We start from the raw sequence: 19,575 nt of genomic DNA on the forward strand, positions 1-19,575 counted from the left end.
AACTTCAGGGATTCTGAAAAAAGTTAGCCAGCTTGCTTTAAGCAGACAGTAAGGGAAGGGTCCCCAGAGAACTTCTGACCTATGTTTTGTGCAGATAAGGGAACTTTCACAGGGGGCTTACCTAAACATGCTGGCAGCAGACTAAGGGCCCACATGTGCACTGGGGGAATGGGGTGGAACCACCAGGAAGTCATGCCTTATACAAGTAGGAAATCCAGCCCATCATCTTGTGTGTAAAAGCCCTTGTATTCAACTGTGAAGGGGGCTACTGGAATCTATTTTCAGGACCTCTCTCTTTGCTGAGCTTTCTTTTCACTTAATAAAGTCTACTCAACTCACTCTTCGAGTGTCTGAATATCTAATTTTTCCTTGTCATGAGACAACGAACCTGGATCTAGCTAAGTTAAAGAGAAAAAAATATCTTGCATCAGTTCTGATGGGGCTCAGAAGGGTTGTTGTGATTGGGAAAAAAAAAGTTTGCAAAGTGCTCATAAAATAATGGCTATTACATGGATTTTTAAAATTCATTTATGGAATTGCAGGTGCTAGAAATATTCAAGCCATTTTATGATGGTTATCTCTACCATTTTTCTGCCCTTTCACTGTTCTCCAAATCATTTCTGATCAAGATAGAAATTAGCTTTTATGTTATTTAGGGCTCAGTTTAAGTTTTTTTCCAGTGAGGGTAATGTTCTTTACATGTGAACATAGTAACTTCTACTAGGACAATGCCCTTCTGAATATTTGTGGGGGTAATACTGAGTATCCATAGGGCAATCATGATTATGATTATAATTTCCACTTATTAGTATGTGCTAAGCTCTTTTACATGCTTTTTCAATTAACTCAATAATAATCCTGTATGTATTATTTTCCCTATTTAATAGATTAGCAATGTCACCCACTTTTCTCCAAACAGCTGATGTCCAGTTTTTCTTGGTCACAGGTTACTGATGCATATGCCAAATCTGTGGATATCATGACGTAGCCCCACTTTTCTACTGTAGATAGCAGAGTATTTTCTGTCAGCATCCCTCAGCACAGTATCTGCCACCCACAGAAGTTTTCGGACATCTGAATTCTCATTATGGGCTGACAGTCTTGGTCTCTGGTTGTCCTTAGCTCCCTCTGCTCTATGTTCTCCATAAAGCAGTTCCTGAAATATCCCACATATTTCCTGCCTACTGGGACTGCTTGTCCAGGAACTCTCAAAAGGATGTCCACACATAGGCGGCAGGAAAAACCATCAGATACCATGGTACATGTCCTCACTCAATTTCACTCGAAGGTCAGGCTTATAAAAGTTAAATAATTTTGACCAGTAACTTGAAATTCAAGACATTATTATAGCAAAAGCATGCTATAGAGTAGAATCAAACATTTGCATACATTTAGAAAACAAAATAGTCTTGAAGTAGGATGTATGCCCAGACACCAAGGATACCCATGTGCTCACATGCTCACTGCGAAGTTCTTGACCGTGATGTTTATTAACACATGCTTCCAGAAGTTGTACAGGGTTTAGAGTGAAGAATAAAGAGTATCTCTGAGCCCTGCCTAATAGGAGCTGCCAATGTCATAAATGGCTTATCCCCTATAGGGAAGGTGTAAACCAAGGCTATTCTATGGACATCTGTATTAACTTGCTCTGCTTCCATAACAAAATACCACAGGCTTGGTGGCCTGAACAACAGAAATTGATTTCCTCAGAGTTCTGGAGGCCAGAGGTTAAAGATGAGACTGTTGGCAGGGCTGCTTTCCTCTCAGGCCCTCTGGCCACCTCCCTCAGTTCACATGCGGTCTTCCCTTTGTGCCTGTATCCTCATGTCTCTTTGCATGTCCAAGTTTCCTCTTCTTATGAGGACACCAGCCAGAATGGATCAGAGTCCAAACCCACAGCCACATTTTAACTTCATTTCCTCTTTATAGGCCCTGTCTCCAATTATAGTCACATCTGGGGTGCTGGGGGTTAGGAATACTATATATGAATTCTGGGGAACACGATTCAGCCCTAACAGCATCTAAGACAGCTTCACCAATGAGGTAATTCCTCAAGAGTGCTCTTAAGGAAGAGCAGAGCCTGCTGGTCACACAGCAGGGTGAGGGTGAGGGTGAGGAGGGGGTTGCAGTGGAGAAGGTGCCATTCCTGACAGCAGGAGCAGTGCCTACATCAGATGCAAGACCATCATATGTGGGAGGAAGTTCAGAACTCCGTGTGCGCCTGAAGCCCATTGGGAGGGAGAGGTGGAAAGTGGCAGGAGGTGAAGCAAGGAGCCGTGGCCAAGATCACACCTGGCAGGGCACTGAGTACCGAGCTGGGAGCCGAGAGTGTGTCCTGTGGACAGAGGCAGGAGAGGCCTTCAAGAAGACAGTGCTGCGGTCAGACCTGCTGCTGGAAAGGTGATCCTGGAGACTTGGTGAAGCAGGTGTTGGAGAGAGCAAGGGTGGGGACAGGAAGACCCGTTAGAGAATTGACAGGAACCCGAAAAGGGATGAGACTCAGTAGTTCAACTGAAAACATTGTCCTTCAGATCTAGAGTAGTTTCCTTCCATGGTGAACGATCCCCACTTCCTTCATGCACAAAGAGAATCATGCTAGCGAATATTTCCTGCAAACTTAGTGTGTGCCAGGCCATGATCTAAACCCTTTACGTATATGAACTCGTCTATTCTTCTCTGTGATTATTGCCCCATTTACATATAAGAAAATCAAGGCACATGAGATTAAAGGGCCTCTCTAAGGTCATAAAACAAATGAAGGGAAAGCCAGGGCATAACTCAGGTAGTCTGGCTCTAGAGTTCAGACAAAATCACTATGCTACACTGTCCCTATTGAGCAAGCGATAACCATCTTCCACATACCTGCTCAGCCACAGAGGCTGTGGCAATCTTTCCACATTGCCCATCTCCAGGAAACACAGCCTATTCCCAAGGAACCCTGAGGTTTTGCAATGGATGTCATTAGATAGTCTGAGCAAACCTCGATGCAGTCCTCCTCCCACTCCCATTCAACTTTTCCTGGAATAAGCTCATCATCAATTGCTGTGCACTGGATGAGCTCTAGAGTGTGCTGAGCTCTAGAGGTGAGCAGTAAATAAGCTGTTCCTTTTCTGTCTTAAGGAGCTCACAGTCTAGGTGAGGAGTGCATAGAGAGGTCAGTGACCCGTGCAGAGGGATGAGAAGCGATTCTGAAATCCTCTGTAATAGAAAGCTGTATTCAGGGGAATGATGTTTGGGGGGTAAGAAAGGAAAGCCCTTTCTTTTTTGAAGGGATTTCCATCACAAGCTCTCAGGACAGCATTATAGGGAGATCACAGCCAAAGTGAGGGTGCAATTTTCATAGAACTCATTGCTGGGAAGATGTGGCCAGTGATGAGTTCCATGAGGACTGAACTCTCACACGAATGAGGCACATGGAAATGTCTAAGGAATATGCCCACACAACAGGGGAGAGAGGACTTCATTCATTCATTCATTCCACAGCATTATTGATGGCCTACTGTGTGCTGAGCAGTATACTAAGCAATGCATGAATATCAAATTGAACCATGCTCCAGCAATTCACTCCCATACCCCTGCAGTGGAGACGCCTGTTGTCACCAAGTATCAGAGAATAATTCTTCATCTGTTTCTGATCCTTAGTGTCTTCTTGGAAGACAGAGGCTTTTTAACAGAATTGGGTTTCATTTTTCTCCCCACTTTGCCAGTGAGCCTTCTTATATCATGAGAAAGAAACTCTCAAGCTGTCCACAGGGAATAAGGGTGGCACTAACATGCTGCCTTGTTACTGTTTGAACAGCATTGAGAGGCAAGCAAATCGATGACGTCCTCCTCTGAAACAGAATCGCCTTTAGATACCTTAATAGTTCATTGTTACAATGTTTTACTCAGAATGTCCCGTCATTACCATCATCACCCAAAGCCCTAATTGAGGACTTAATTTCTGGGAATCTTGTACTCATCATTGGCTGGAGAAAGCATTCCTCTTCTACGTGTCTGGGGGAGACAAAACAGACAGATAGACACCAAACAGAAATAGACACAATGAAATAGCAAATGCTGGGCAAACACAACTAGATAGGAATAAATATTGGCTTTGTGTACACTTTGTGTAGTGTGTTGTATCACATTTTACAGAAATAACTTTGTTCCCATAGACAGAGAGCCATCATTATATCTTAGGCTCATTGATTCTGCAGAGATTGGAAATTCCCAAGGAAGTGTGTTGTGACCTGGGATGGACCCCTGCAGAAAGGATAGAAGGTGAGAAGGCTTCTGGTCCTCTGTTGAGGACTTATGAGAAAGTGGGGAGAAAGGAGGGAGGGCTGTCAGTCTCTTTTCCCCTAGAAAGATGGCCCCTTCTGAGTCAGGGGGCTGCCGCTGTCACTTTGCAAAGTCCCTTCAGTCCCCTGTCTTTCAAATCAGCATTTTTATGTGTACCTTTTGCAACAGAGACAGCCAACTGACCTCACTTCCCACTGCTCTGCCTTGGTGGGAAGGGATGGTTAGGAACAACTGATTCACACATCCCCGGAGGGAAGGAGGTACAGAGAAAAGCTTGCCCCAGCCAACTATTCAGATGTCCACAAAGCAAAACATGCAGATATTTGGAAATAGCTAAATAATCAGTGGACTTGATCCAGTTTTAATTCTCATGCAACAAGTGCCTTTTGCGCCGAGCACATCGTGCTTATATTTAGTGTCAGGACGCCTCGGCCACAGCTAAGTCTTGGCTCTGCGTGTCTGCACGTGCGTGCATGTGCACGTGTGTGGGAGTGTATGTGTGAGTATGTATGTGTGTATATGAGGGAGTGTGAGTGGATGTGTGTTTCTGGGTTTGTGTGTGTGCATATTATATGAGTATATATGTGAGCATGTGTTTGTATAAATATGTGAGTATATATATGTATGTGAATTTGTCAATATGGTGTAGGTTTGTGTGAGTGTGTGTGCCAGTGCATGTGGGAAGGTATGTGTGTATATGAGTTTATGTGTGAGTGTATGCCAGTGAGTGTCTGTGAATATGGGGGTTTGTGAACGTGAGTGTAGGCATGTGTGAGAGCTTGTGTGTATGTGTGCATGCATGCTCAAACATGTGCCTGCGTCTGAAGGCTCTTGCAGAACAGGAACCTGGATTCCAGCTGGTGACATGGGCAGCATTTCCTGAAATTGCTTCTGACTCATAAGCACTCTAAGACCAGCAAAAATCATACAAAACAATGAAAATATGCAGAAACTTGGGTTTGCTTTCTTTTGGTTAGTTTACATAAGGGAGTTGTTATTGGAGAAGGAATTTATCCAAAGGTTCCCTGAACACAGCAGAGGCCCAGCCTCTGTCCTGACTTGGTGTGACCTTTGCCCCCTTCCTTGCTGGGCTGTATGGGGCCATGTATGTCAGCTGCAGTCGTAACCAATTTTGCTCAGAGTTCCAGGTTGCAGAACTATCTGCCTGACCTCATTGTGGTTTTCATGCCATGGCATGAGTGTCTAATGGAAACCACACTGGGCTGGAAGTCAGGAGTGTTCCTGTGCTCTTGGACAGGTCAACTAAGCTGTCCAAGCCTTAGTGTACTCCTGGGTCAACTTGGGATCAGCAGCATGGGCCTGCCTGCTTCAGGACTGATGAAGAAAGAGGAGAGGAGGGCAGGAGGACACTGAAAGAAGCACTAGCCTTAGTATTTGGTGGTTAGCTTTTGATCCTAACCAGTAAAGTCAAGGGGCTCTACAGGTCACTCCTGTGGTCTCTGATGTCCAGTCCAAATTTCCTTTAGTTTCCATGGCTTCTTGCCCTGTAGCCACCTGCAAAGGAGAGAGAAAGAGAGCATCATCTCATTTATTGACTGACCCCATTCAACAATTTAAAAATAAACCTCAATGCTCCACTGTCCCTAAGTAAAATCTAATTTTTCCAAACCCCAAAACTTCTATCTTTGCACATTTGCTCTTGCTCCAGCCTTCTGCCCTTCTGCAGGGGACTAGCTTGTCCCACACACATCTGAGGCTGGCTTCTACCACCTGGCCTTGAGAAGCAAGGTGTAGCATCTCCCTCCAGGACCCAAGGACAGCAGCACGTGGTCCTGACCCCAGGTGGATGCCCCTCCCGACTCCACCCCACAGTCTCAGTTTTCTCACTAGAAGGGAGAGGGAGGTCCGGATCCAAGTCAGATCTGGGCAGAGAGGAATTCCACTGTGAATGCCAAATCACACTTTCTTTATCCAAAGGGTGCACAATGTAGGCATAGATAATCTCTTTAGAAGTTTAGATCAAATAAATAAGAGTCATGGATAAAGGTTGTTCTCTTGCATCTGTGATGAGAGCCACAGAATTCCATTGTCACTTCAGTGATTCTTTCTTTGTATTTTGACCATGGCCCTTCTGTCTTGGAAACCCTTTCGTCTATCAATAAATATGCACGAAGCACCTCTTTGTGTCAGCTGGTAAGTTGGGCACTGCAGGATACAGGGCTGTCCTTATGGGGTTTCAGTGCAACACGAAGAAAAGATGTGACACCAGAACTACAATAAAATACAATGCGTTGCAAAAGAAGGTGCACAGGTGGCTTTGAATACAGAACACAGGGATCTAAGCTTTTCTAGAGGTCAGGAAACCACCCATGGAGAGATAACTTTCAGCTGAAATTTGGAAGGCTTGAGAGGTCAGCTCCAAGGTGCATTCTCAGGAGAGTGCTTGACACAGGAAATTCTCCCTAAATATTTCTTGAAGGAATAACAGAGAAGTCAACAAAAGGGGACGGTTTTGTGGAGAATATTCCAGGCCAAGGAAATTTCACACCTGACATTTATGTGGCCTGCTCAATGCAGCAAAAGAAGTCATGGCTGCAGTAGAGAGTTCAAAGGAAGATCTCCTAGGAGACAAAGATGGAGAGGGAGGCAGAGACCAGATGCAGAGGCCCTCAAACTTTATTTTAAAGTTTGGACTTATTCTGGGGTCATGAGGAGCAATGATAAGCTTTGAGGCACTGTGGTGCTCAGAGAGGTGCTATACACATTAAATGGGGCCTTCTCCAGCTGTGATGTGCAATTGAATCACTTGGGCATCTTGTTAAAACGCAGACTCTTGAATCAGTAGGTGGGGCCTGGGAATCTGCACCAGTTCTGAGGAGACCAATGCCTCTGGTTCCAGGGACCACACTTTGAGCAGCAACAGCACAAAATCTTGCATAAATGCTGACTTTCTGGTCCCATAACTATCCATAGCTCCTCCTCATTATGAATCTGTTAAGTTCTGTTGTTTATTTTGATGCTTAGGACAATTAATCCTCAGAACTGGAGTAAGTCTTAAATTCAAGGTATCTAATCTAAGGAAACGGAGCCTCTCACTGGGTAAGCCACCGCCTATGGTGCCCGCATTTATTACTGGTAGCTGTGGGTATGGACCCCAGGTTTCCCTGAATATCAGCTCCGGATTCTTTTTATTGTGCAAACGTCCCTCCCTTTTCCACATGACCTTTCCTCCACTGTGTCCCATCAGGATATGGGTGGAGGCGGCTGTGCCTAGAAACAGGCGATTGGCTCATACTGCGAGGATTCTGGACACCATCCGAGTCCTGGAGGATTCACTGCAGTGCTCTGTGGCCTTGGAGTGAGGCCAGGCCAGAAAGTTTCCCAAGCTCAAATTAGCCACAGCCTGAGATCCACTCATGGTAACTATATTATGGTCTCTCTCTTTTCTGGGTTGTAATGAGTTCTAGTAGTTTGGCCATTGGACAATGTCTTCCGTGTACCCAGACTGATTGGCCAATGTTAGCCACCAAGATTGGCCCTAGGAAAATCTGCAGTCACAGGAAGCCACCTGATGATAGGGGACATAGAAAATTCTTCCCCCTAAAAATATCCCTGTCTTGCTTGTCATGTGGCCCACAGTTCCGCCACTGATTATTCACTCTTTGAGTTAGCACTGCCTCATCTTCTCTCTCTTTTTAACAAAACTCGAAGACAGTAAACTATTAAGTCATCAACATCCATCAGTTCTTTCGCAGACTGGGGAGGGTGTCTTGGCTAAAGAAGGTCCCCCAGGTGGGGATGAGGAACAGAGAAAAGCAGGAAAAGGAGAGGCAGGAGACACCACAGACAGAACCCACTCCCTTCACCACCTTGCCTGGGGCCAGCTCTGATTTCGACCTCCAGATGCTTCCTACTTTTTCTGGCTCCTAATCAAAGTTGGTGGTGATATAAGGAACTGGAGTAACAGCAGATTCCAGATTCTGGGTGGAGTTTACAGTACTGATATGAGTAATACCTGATGCTTGCATGCTTCTCTTTGTCCCACAGTCAGTAGGAATTGCCTAAAAATCATGTGTGCCTCTTCTAGGGTGGGACAGGAATGAGCTTGAAGTCAAGGACACAAAGCAGAGGATTTTTGAACAGGACAGAAATGAACGACACACTTTGGTAAGGAGATGTCCACCACGGGCCTTTGAAATGGGCTTTCAAAGCAGCATCTCATGTAGTCTTAATTGGTCTTAACAACTAGTCTATCAGGAAGGAAGTTTAATATTCTCCTTAACGCATAAAGGTCACTGAGAAACTCACCAAAAATGCACATTTCTGAGCTCTACACCAGAGATTCTCATGCAGTGGATTTGGGGTGTGGCCTTGGAATCTGAATGTTTAACTGTATGTAGGGAGTGGGTGAGCCACCTTTTCAGAAGCATTGATTCCTTCATAATAGAGTTTTGGTCTATTACAGGGCGGACACTGAAGCCCATTCCCATCAGTGTCCTTCTCAGTGCTTAGCCCAGTGCTTTGCACATATTTTGTTCTTGACAAATGTTGGCAAAAGTTTACTGGTCGGAAAAATATTCATAGAAGTAGCATCTGAACAGTCTCTCTCTAAATGAGAAAAGGGCTGAGGTGGAACGTATTCCAGAAGGAAGAAATATCAAAAGCAAAGGGATGGACATGCGATTTTTCAGATGGGAGAGTCGTATTCTTTGATGGAGCATGGAGTATGTATTAGGACGAATAAAGAGGTATCACAAAAACACATTAAGATCATACTGTGCAAGACCTTGAATTTAGGGATTTGTGCAGTTCAGAAGCAATGGGACATGTTGAATATCCATGTCTCTGTGTGTTGAGGGTACAAGGTAGGCTGGGATTAATTTGCAAACTATGAAACCATCTTCTTGATGCCAGAGCAAAGCCATTTAGGAGGCTTTTGTGTAGGCTCCAAGCAACTCCAAAGCCTTGGCAATTCTAGGCTGTAATCTGCAGCCAATCCCCAGGGAAATCTCTAATCCCCACTCCCAATTCTCCTTTACCATCTGAACGGTACTGGGCCCTAAATCTTTATCTCTAGCCTATCTCCTTTAGTTTATGGTTCCAACCTGCCCAAGCCCTCCACCCCACCCGGATGTACCATAAGCACCTTAACACCTACATGCTCCATTGTAGAACAGTATTTTTTCCCCACCCTCTTCTATTCCTACCCTGGTTTGTGGTATCTGCCTACTCACCTAAATCAGAAACTGTCAGTCATTTTTCACTCATTTTTCACCCTTGTTCGTGCATCTGAACAAACCGCCTCAGAATTCCATTTCTCAGATTTGCCCCTTTTGTACCTCTAGGACGTTTGTGATAGAAATTATAATATTTGCTTTTCTTTTTTATATTTCCATGTACATGATTTATCCCAATTTAGCCAGCTACAGTATCTATATCCAAACTTGTGCTGGGAAGGAAGTTTTATTATTATAATAGAAGAATGGAGAAAAGGGGATCAATATTCACACTTTAACTACCAAAATAGGATTGCTGAGTTCCCAATAAGATTAGTCTCCAAAGAAATTTTCCCCTAAATTTGTTAAAACACCAATAAAATATCAGGAGCCAGGCCTGTTGGGGCTAAATATTGAATTTTTTAAAGCTTTATTGAAGTATAACTGACAAAATTGTGTATCTTTAAGGTATACAACTTCATGTTTACACACACACACACACACACACACACACACTGAAATGATCACAACAATCAAACTAACACATTCCTTACCTCACAGTTACCATTTTTTCCTTTTTCTTTTCTTGTCATTTTTTTTTTTTTTATGATGAAAGCACTTAAGATGTACCCTCTTGGTAAATCCCAAGTACAGAATGCAGTATTATTAACTACAGTCACCATGCTGTGCACTGGGTCTCCAGAACTTCTTCATCTTCTGTAACTGAACTTTGTACCCCTTGACCACCCTTCCTTCCAGCCCTGGCAACCACTCTGCTATTCTCTGCTTCTATGAGTTTGACTTCTTTAGATTTCACATGCATATGAAATCACGCAGTGTTTGTCTTTCTGTGCCTGGCTTATTTCACTTAGCACGATGTCCTCCAGGGTCTTTCATGTTGTTGCCAATGTCAGGATCTCCTTCTTTTTCATGCTGAGTAAGAGCCCACCACTGGGTGTACATCCAGAGGAAATGAGGATCTTGAGAGAGGGCTGCAGTCTCATGTTCGTTGCCTTATTCGCAATGGTCAAGATACCGAGACAACCTAAATCTCTGCCAATGAATGAATGAAAAATGAAAGTTTGGTCTATAGAAGGATATTGAATTTACTGTAAGTCAACTCTAGAGAGATTTCAGGATCCATATCCTAACAGAAGTCCCCAAATCCCAAGAGAGGAGAGAAGGCCCAACTCTGTGGTCAGTGAGGCACAGGCCTGTGACCCACGAGTCCTGCCTTCTTCCCATGGGGCTGAAGTCCAGAGGGTAGTGATGCTAGAGCTGCCCAGGGAGGCAGCAAAGCACAGAGGGTGGGGCTGTTCAGGCCTCATCAAAGCTAAGAAGTCAGCTGCATGGATGGCCCTGTGTTAGCAGGGGATGGTATGGTGGCATTGCTCCTGAGCTGCCCTCACTCCTGTGGGACATGGGTGATCTGGGACCCTCTGCACACCATGGGGGCACAGGGTCAGCAGGGTGGAAAGATGGATCATGTGAGTGAGCTCAGGGGAGCCAGCAGCGAGGGATCAGCCGTGGCCACAGGGGTCAAAACAGGTTGGTCGAATGGAGAACTCTCCTGGGCCTGTCTGAGCGGAATGGGTGATGGGCCAAGCAGACAGTCACCATGAAAGGCAGCTGGGTGCCCTGGGACTGGAGAGCCCAGAGCCCGGAATCAGGCCTGCTGGCAGTGACCCAGAAGTACCGCGAGGCCACAAGACTTCAGGTACCTCCCCAACTCTCACACTCCTACACACCTTCTCAGGAGGGGCAAAGCCTCAAAGAGAAAACCTGGAGAGCTGCACCTTGGCCTGAAAGACCCAGTTACCCCAGGGAGCCTGTTGGAACCAGAGGAGACCAAAGTGCCCTTCGTTACAACAGAGTATTATTTAGCAATAATAGGAATAAAGAGTTGATACATGCTACAGCCTGAAAAACTCTGAAAACAGGAAATCAAAGAAGCCAGTCACAGATACAGAAAACATACTGTGTGAGTCCATTTATATGAAATGTCCAGAATTGGCAAGTTTATAGAGACAGGAGCTAGACCAATGGTTGCCTTGGTGTGGGAGAGGGGAAGGTGGAGGGAGTGACTGCTATGGGTATGAGTTTCTTGTTTCAGGGATGAAAATGTTCTAAGATTGATTGTGGTGACGATTGCACAACTCTGAATGTACGAGAAAACCATTGAGTTGTACGCCTTGTTCAGTAGGTCAGTTGTATGATATGTGAATTATATCTCAACAAAACTGTTATTTTTAAAAGTATACCATGAATTGACAGTTTATATGTTTTCCCCATCCCCACAGCTCAGATGGGAGAGAACTTGTGAGGAAGATGAGATCAAGAACACCTGAACATGCGGTGTTTAATTTCCAATGCTGCCACAATCGCTCCATCCTGCCTTCGGTTGGATAATAAAGACGACTGGGAGAAAGATCCTTTGAAATCATTTTGTTTGCAGTAAGACTGTTACTGAGGATATCATCACTTCATACGTGTCCTCTCTGTGAGGTCTCTCAAGAGAAATTTGCTTTGGCTTTAGATTCAGCAATAGCTGTTCTTTCGAGCAACTGGTTTTCTTTTATCTTCTAAACATTGTGATGTGTATGAAGGATTCTTCCCTGTTGGTGTTGACTGCTAGAGAGCTGAGAGCCAAATCTGTGATTCCTTCCTTGTCATTATGCACTCATACACAAATGCATACAAACACACACGCACGTGCATACACACACATGCACAAACACACATACATACATACATAAACACACACACATCTTAATGTGCTAATCTCACTCTTGGCTCCATTTATGTCCCTACCCTGTTTTCTCTTTGTCTTCTCTGTCTAATTTTTTAAAAATCTTGCTCTATGCCATGCCTATTTACATAAAAATCCTTTCTTGGAACACGCAGCCCATTAATCCAACCTCCAGAGCATCTCTTGAATGTGTGCCCTCCCCATTTTGCTAGAGCTTTCCTACATCTTGCTTGGATTGTTGTTGACAGGCTCCCAGGTGTGCTCCCAGACCCTGGTCTTATGTCTCCATACATTCATCCTCCACATCTCTGCTAAGAAGATCTTTTGAAACTTGTCTCTGTTTGCATACCTTAGTGTCACTCCCTTGCTTTTAAAATGCATCACCAGTTTCTTGGATGAGCACGAGGGCTTCTTCCTCACCCAGGCTGGCCTCCCTCACCTCTTCCAGTCCCTAGCCGCACCAAGCCCCTTGCTGCTCCCTGCTGCCTTCTCCTAGCTCTGGGATGTAGCTCCTCTCTGTAGGGATGCCTGCATCCTCCTTGCTCTGGCTGATGCCCCACCTTTGTGGACTTGCTCCCACTCTGTGATCCCAGCATCCCATGACATGGCTTCCACTTCACTGCCATTCCAGGGCCTGTCACTGCTGTAGCTGATGGCTCATTAGGGCAGGAGTGCTGCTCTATTCATTTGTGTGTCACTGATCCTTAACAGTGTGTTTGCTTTGTAGTAATGACTTGAATTATTTTGAGTACATTCAAGTTGGTGGCTTACAAATGATACGTGTTTTCTTCCTCTTTCCTAAATTATGAATAATCTCCACCAGTGTTGAAATCAAACAAAAGAAGAGATAAAAGATCAGCCTTGTTGCTGATAACATTAGAGACTGCAGGATAGATGAGTGGCTTTACTCCAAGATCACATGTTGGCATTTATCAGAGACAGTTTGGATTTAGAGAACACATCTATTTACACAGAATCACTTCCTCACACTCCTCAAGGACAGAGATTTGCCTCCAGACTCAGCCTGCAAGGTGGGCCTCAGGCCTGACCCGATGTGTTCAATCCATGCAAGCTGGAGCTGGGTGGAACACAGGTGCTCGGTGGGCACACAAAGAGAGAGAGAACCATGAATGCAGTTCTATTCCCAATTCAGCCATCAGGCCAGTCCTCCACAAGCTTGGGGGAGAGAGCTGAGTGGAAGTTACTCTTCTGAATGCATTCAGAGGCGGAAGTTTCTATTTTATGGATGAAGATGGTAAAACTGAGGGAAGGAGTGTGTTAGGGTCTTAGAGGACAGAGAAAGCATTTCTTGCTGATGTGAGCAGAAATGCATTATGGGATATACTGAGCATTACTGTTAATCCTGTTGGGTGGAAAACGGCGTAATGGTTACGTTAAAAACAGTCCTTATCAGTTAGAAAGGCACACTGAGATATTTTTGGGTGAAATAATATGAGGTCTTGAGCTTGAAGTATTTCAGCACGCACACACAAAAACCCAGAAACAAACAAACAAACAAAAAACCAAACCAAACAAAGAAACAAAACAAGAAAAGAAACAAATCAAGAAACCAAAAAGGCGAGGAGAGGGGCAAATACAGGTAAAACAATTGGCAAAACGTTAATTGTGGAATGGGGTGATAATAGGAGTTCATTATTCCATTCCTTTACATTTTCTACAATGCAGTTTTTGGGCAGCTTAAGGAATCTCTGAGTTGTCAACAAAGCCAGGTTGGGAGGTAAGGCAGCAGGAATGACACCCCAAATCAGCTATAGAATTGAAGACATGATGGCTTCCCAGTGCTCACAGCAACCAAGCTGGCCAGAGTGAATGATGGGTGCCAGAGTGAATGATGGGTGCCAGAGTAAATGACAGATGTCACTCTAGATCTGCTACCAACTCTGTGTCCATAAACCAGACGTTATGGTCACCCCTGTCCTCCTATAGCCAGAATGGACTTCTCTCCTTTGGATGACCAGCTTCTGGAACAAAGCCTGGAGCAGGCACTTCTGACTGGCTGAGCCCTGGTTATGATGCCCTAGTTCCCTGCCCTGAGCTAGGGACAGAGCACCTGGCAGGCAGGAGGTGGGCTGTGCCTCAAACAGTGAGAGATTCCTCCAAGTTGGGAAGCAATTCAGATCATATTTTAACAGAAGGATAAATATCCACTGCAAGGAGACAACGGTTCTCCCAATACTTTGAATATGATAAAAAATTTTATTACGTTTTCACTGTAACAACTACAGCTATTAGCATTTGCAGAGTTCTTTGCAGTTTACAAATGTTTTCACATACATTCTCACCTAATTCTAAGAATATTATGTCTAGAGTTGACAGGATGGTCTAACATTTATCCCTCACAACAACTTGATGAGTCAGAACTATCCCCATATGATAGACATGAAAATTGTGGAAAAGAGAGGCAAAGTGACTCACCAAAATTCCCAGAGGTTTTAAGAGATGCCCTCAAAAGACAAACCCGGACCAGCCTGTGTCATGTCCCCTGTGACACCACCGAACTCTTAGTAAAGACTTCCAGTGAAATTGTTAGCATTTATTCTTCTCTATCTCGATCTGATCAAGAACCAAAAATTCATAGAGTTATGTCTCCCTTTGATAATATTTCTAGATAGCTTTTCTCATTCTTTTGAGGATTGTCCCAGGCAGACAGAAGGGCCGAAAATCTATGAGTGGTTAGAGTTCTGGACAGAGCTGCAAATGTGTATCTTATACTCTTAGGCAATAAAGATTACCCGATTCAAGTTAATTGTGGCTGAGGTGGTGGCTCCAGTAGAAGGCCGGTGAGTTAATTGTAAAATAATGTGAAGTATGGATTAGGTTTCCAGGCAATTAAGCCTGGAAAGTAAGTTGGTGCTACAGGACACTGCTGAGTCCCAAACAGTAAAGAAAATCAACGGAGATGATTGCCTGGGACTCACTACAGCCTCCCCAGAAAGTGTTTCTGCAAGGGCACCTGGAAAAGGGATGGAGATCTGCAAAGTGTCAGGGAGGAGTTGCCGCTCTGGATGTAAATAACTGGCCTCAGCACATTCCAAGGGAGAAAGTGGAAAAAAAGAACAGTGTGACGCTATGTCAAAAGAAGGCATCAGCCCAGCAAGCTCTCCCCTGCTGCTTAATACAGGAAATATCTCCCAAACATCTCCGCTAATCCTCCACCAATACAATGAGAAATGAGCGCCTCTGGCAGCCAAGCGGTTATTAAGCTGGGACAAAAAAATATTCCGCCCATAGCAACAGAGCCAAAGATAACAGCAGGGAATAGCGAAGCTGCAGAGAAATGGCAGATACAAAACATTCAATCTTGGGAGTCCCCCAAAGCAACTGATGGGTGAATAAAAGAAAGTTTTGCCCAGGAAGCTCATCAGAGGTGGATTGTAAATGTCAGGACTCAGTATACCCGTGGCCATGCTGAACTCAGCTGCATAAACTAGAGTCATAGGTTGTAGAAATGACAGACCTGAAATTGGGCAGCACCTTGAGGCTTTTCGTGCTGGCCGCTGGCCTGTTGATGAAACGTACATAGGAGGCAGAATACCAACTGCATTCCACATTTGCAACACAGAGATTCTTAACTCTGTTCCTGGGGAAAGACTTCAGGGATAGAGGGAGATTTGCTTTCTAGTCAATATTTCTCCAAAACACTTGCTTTCTTTTTAAAGTGCCTACCCTCCTGATGTTTTTCCTAGTTCTTTGTCCCTGGGAGGGAACCCTTCCCAGGTATATGATCTCTCACCACTACCTTGTAGCTACTGATTGTCTTCATCCAATAGGAGCAGTTTAATCTGCCATTTAATAAAGAGGTGGGTTCCTGCCTCAGGCATTTGCAGGCAGCAGCAGCAGCAGCAGCAGCTGGTGAGAGGTGGAGCCAGGGCTCAGAATCAGGGAAAATGAACTTGAAAATTAACTTTCTATAACCTTTTACTATTTAAAAAATACTTATGTGTTCTTTGAACAAACTTGTTAGAGAGTAATAGAATTTTACTGTTTAAAGGACTTTAGAGATAATCCAACAGGTTTATTCTACAAAAGGGAAATTGAGGCTGAAAGTATAAAATTATTCTTCACGATGGGCCTAGACCCATTTTCCTGCCTCTCGGTCAGTGCTTCTCCATTCACTGTATTATCCTGCCTAGACCCCGCCTTGGTCTGGGAAATACGTACACCAGATGGTTTTTATGTTAGGATTCTTTTAGGAAGAAAGTAAAAAATATTCCTTCTCTTGGCAAACTCTCCCAATTTTATAGCTTAATTGGCCCATAGCAAAATTATCCAGGTTCCTTTAATTTCATCCTTGCAAAGTTTAAAATTTTTATTAAATTTCATTTTAAAAAATTAAGCCACTGTAGTTCTCTATGGAAGTGAAATGTCGGCTGTTCGCGCTAATTCCGAATCCGCCGCTTCGGTTCCCATGCGAGCACTCTCCCCGATCCCCCCTCTCTTTTCATCCTCCTCTGAGAGGAACTGTTCATAGGACGACAAAACTGTAGGCTGGAAAATACAACGCCCTATTCATTGTTGGTTGGTTAATATACCGCAGATGACCCCTCAAACCACCTAACTCCCCGCATGCTCTCCAAATGGAGATGGACTAGACCTGCTTTGGCCCGACGTGAAGATCCCACCATGTCTTCCCTGCACATGCTGAAGAACCTAGGCCGTGGACCACGAGCAAATTACATATTCTTCTTCACCTCATTTTCCTCATCTATAAAATAGTGATTAAATAGTACCTCCTGCAAGGGTCATGAGGGGTAAGTGAATATTTAATGAGACAATCCATTTAAAGGGTCTCAGAAGACTTGCACATAGTAAATGGTAGCTATCATTACTGTGACTAGTGAATTCACAAAAAAAAAGAAAAAAGAAAAAAGAAAAAATGGGAAGATTAAATTCTTGCAAACGGCATAGTCCATTCTTACCTTTAAGGACACTGACTTATCTCCAGATTTCAAATTGTTAGAGATACATCTATAAACTTTTAATCAGTTGCTTTTCCTCAAACTCCAATTTCAATCTTGTGTGCATGGAAAAGGCCAGCAAGTATGTTGAGAGTATTTCTCTCCTTTACCTGAACCTAGGAGCTCTCTGAATTCTCCACTCATCCAGACAATGTGTAGAAACAGCTCTTCACTCTTAAGTCTAAATTTAGCCAAGACTTCTTCCATTAACATTTTCAAGAGGAACACACACACACACACACACACACACACGAACCTAGAAATAACTGAGCAAAAGTAGTTCAAGTTTCTTAGATTATACTCACCAATTATTCATTGTCGCAGCTTAGAAAGTACCCTGTTTTTACCTTGCGTCCTCGACTTGACCTGCTTAAATGGCAGTAAAAGTCTTATAACCCATGGCAGGCTTGGGCTGGCCCAGCTGCCGAATGTGGTAGGAATTCTCCCCCTCTTGGCGGACTCTCCTGCAGCCCTTTTATTAGCTAGGGGCTGTCATCCGCCGTCTCAGACCTGGCCTCCCAAGACTCCCCTGTCCTGGTCCCTCAGGTGAGTGGGACACTTTCTGTCTTCGGGCTTTAGGGTAGCCTCTCCCTTTACCTCTCTCCTGGAGATTTCCATGGTTCCAGTTGTACCTTTGCTGTTGATTCTTTCTTCTCTGCCTGCTTTACTGCTGTGCAGTTTTATTTGGCAGAAGCATGTACGTCAGCTGAAGTTAATGCTGGTTCTACCCTTCTCTACAGTTCATAGTCTTCATCCATCATCTTAACATTGCATTTGGGTCTGGCATTTGTGACAGCTGCTTCTTTCTCTAGGGTCGCCTGTCTTACATCACCTCCTTTCAAACCTTGAGTTTCCATTAGCACCACCCATTAGGTTCTTGTTTCCTGTGATCTAATTTGTTGTGAGCTAATCTGCTGGGAGCTGATTTGCTTAACAAAAATGATTGATACCTCCTTTGTCCAATAACTGTTCAAGCCTCTCCTGCTTCTGTTTTTAGCACTACCCCCTTCCTCAAATTCCCTTTAACTCATTCCTCTAGAGGCTTTAAGGATCTTCCTCAAATCAGTTTAGCAGAATCAAACATATTATGCCTATACTATATTTTCCACATATAGTAGATGGAAAAAGACACCATTTGCAAGTAAAGAATCACATTCCTTGTGGTTAGGAAGCACTTGGTTAGACAAGAGAGGTGATTTGTTTACTTCTCCTATGGATGCTGAAGCAATGCATAGGAAATGTCACTGCCTCAGGCAATCCCAACCAATTATTGCTTCCAGTTGTAACCAGTTTCCTGAAAGAGCAATAGGCAAGGTTTCCAGTGTGGTTCAGGGCATGTGTATGTAGAAAATCATAATTGTATTATGGCCAAAGAGATCCAGATATGTTCGCTTCTGGGGCTCTGCCTTTTCCAGACCCCACATAGTTATCCTGAGAACTGAGGGAATTACTATCTCAGCACATCCTCAACTCATTCTTCTCAGGCCCAGGGCTAGGAAAGCACTGCTCGAGGTTTCCAGTTGGAGTAACTTGATTTTCTGTTTATACCACTGCCCTTCAAACCTTCTCTATCCAATACCCTTTCTCCACGTCTGAAAGAAGTCCTGACAGCTCTCTTTGCTTTCCTAGGTATTTTGCGCGTGACCTTATTTTCTATTTAGCCTAAAGTAAAATGCAATCTCTCATCCACTTTAAAGCTTCTCCCCTTCCCAACAGTTCAATTTCAACCTCAGAAACTTATTGCGGGAAAGAGGATGGGCTCTTTCTCTCCTTGACCCTGCCCCCACCTCCCTGCTGTGGCCTCCTGGTTGGAGGCCAGGTAGTGAGTGCCAAGGGCTTACTTGGCCATTGCCTTCAATATTTGGGGTTGGTGATGTCTGTGTAGCAGACATCCCAGTGCTGGCTCTTTCTCGCCTGGGGCAGCAGTGCACCCCATTCAGCCTTTCTGCCAGGGTTGCCTCATTTAACCCAAGCTTTGCTATCTTCTGTGCCTACCCCTCAGCCAAAGGGAAATCTTAGTCATACTGCCTCATTGGTGGTGGAAATGCAAGCGGGTCCCTCAGCTTTCTCACCTCTTGCCTTTCCATTGCAGGTGGCTGGCCTTTCAACTTCTGCACACGAAGACAGGCCCCAGTCTTTGAATCCAGAAACACAGGACAAGCTCTTCAAAGGTCACTCCAGGCCCCTGATAGCCCTGGGGCTGTGTGTTTCCTGTGCTCAACGCCCTGCAGCTGACTCAAGCCAATCTCATACATGTGTCAGGATCAAGAGGAAATATTGGGATTATATGAAGTCAGGTCTGTCGCAAGGCTCAGTACTTTTGTCTATTTAATTTTTAAGAATTAAAACCAAGTTCTTAATTTATTTAAACTATCAGCAATACTTA

General features: G+C 44.3%; 1 long non-coding RNA gene across 2 annotated transcripts; it reads right to left on the reverse strand.

Annotated features, from left to right (window-relative positions):
• Positions 1-1,471: 1,471 nt before the first annotated feature.
• On the reverse strand, positions 1,472-17,999 carry LOC128929100 (uncharacterized). 2 transcript variants are annotated; one of them, XR_008475044.2, is made up of 2 exons: positions 17,787-17,999; positions 1,472-5,799 (listed from the first exon to the last, which is right to left on the reverse strand). It is a non-coding gene; the product is annotated as an uncharacterized LOC128929100 (long non-coding RNA). The 2 variants fall into 2 exon arrangements; XR_008475045.2 differs by having other exon boundaries at positions 17,495-17,999.
• Positions 18,000-19,575: the final 1,576 nt, after the last annotated feature.

The sequence above is a fragment of the Callithrix jacchus genome, chromosome 10 (assembly GCF_049354715.1).
Source record: "Callithrix jacchus isolate 240 chromosome 10, calJac240_pri, whole genome shotgun sequence".
Classification (NCBI taxonomy): Eukaryota; Metazoa; Chordata; class Mammalia; order Primates; family Cebidae; genus Callithrix; species Callithrix jacchus.